Raw genomic sequence first — 1,176 nt, forward strand, 5'->3', positions numbered from 1 at the left:
AAAAAAAAAAAAAATTAAAAAATTTTGTTTTGACCAGACTACTACCATAATAAGCAGTATGCCAAAAAAAGTATTCATTTCATCTCTTGTAACAGACTGCCAGTCCTGTTGGTGCATTCTACTGCTAGATGAAGAATTATTTATACTTTGTGTAGCATATTTATGTTTCATCAACTATCTTCTCTAGTATGTAATCCGTGAAGAATAGTTTGTATAAAGCAAAAGGGTCATTACAGTCAATGTTTTCATGTAAAAATTTCTCTTCTTCTGAATACTCATTTATTACTACAGTTCTTTCTTTTACTTCCTGCCATTCTTCATCGTGATCCTCGTTCTCTGATTTAGACACCAAATCTTCTCCCTCCGTGGAACATTCGTTCTCTTCATTGTTTACATTAAAAAAATCCTCGTCTGAAGAGGAAGAGAGTATCCGTAATCTTGATGCTTTTCTCCTGCTTCCAATTATAGATTCATCAGAATCACTTATTTCCATATCCATATTTCTATTTTTTATAAGGGCAAAAATTAAAAAAACATTCTAAATACCTTTCTAGTTATACTTGCTGTCAGAAATTTGTGGTCAGGATGAAAAAACGGCACGAGTTACACAACTTGCACAATAAGATCTCACTGTACTACAGAGCAAACAAACAACGCGTATGCAGGTCTGAACAGGCAATAATAACGCGCCGCCAGATGAAGCGCGATATTCATTCGAGCGCCGCCTCATAGCAAAACAAATGAAAATCGGCCCCGGCGTGAACGTGTTAACCAGTTAACTGTGATTGACGAGTATACTCGTCATGGAGAAGTGGCACGAGATTGTGTATTGACGAGTATACTCGTCATGCGTATAAAGTAGTGAACCTTGGCTATTTAAATTGTAATTTTTGAGAAAAACAAAACATATTCTCAAATTTTTAGATGTTTAGAATATTTTGAGGCCAGGCCAGAATAAAACAAACGAATAAAAAAATCGAAATGTGTGCTGGGACACATAGTAGAAGGGAAACTTCAACGGACAAGTGGAAAAATGAATCACAACGGACAAGTGGAAAAACGAATCGCAACGGACAAGGGGAAAAACGAATGGCAAGGGACAAGTGGAAAAACAAATCGCAACAGACAAATGGCAAAACGAATCGCAACAAAATTTTAACTTGAAGTTTTGCGGGC

General features: G+C 36.2%; 1 pseudogene; it reads right to left on the reverse strand.

The window, feature by feature from the left end:
* Window positions 1-34: 34 nt before the first annotated feature.
* On the reverse strand, window positions 35-499 carry LOC107274379 (annotated as a pseudogene).
* Window positions 500-1,176: the final 677 nt, after the last annotated feature.

Source organism: Cephus cinctus, unplaced genomic scaffold, assembly GCF_000341935.2.
Source record: "Cephus cinctus unplaced genomic scaffold, Ccin1 Ccin1_scaffold3037, whole genome shotgun sequence".
In the NCBI taxonomy this organism is placed as follows: domain Eukaryota; kingdom Metazoa; phylum Arthropoda; class Insecta; order Hymenoptera; family Cephidae; genus Cephus; species Cephus cinctus.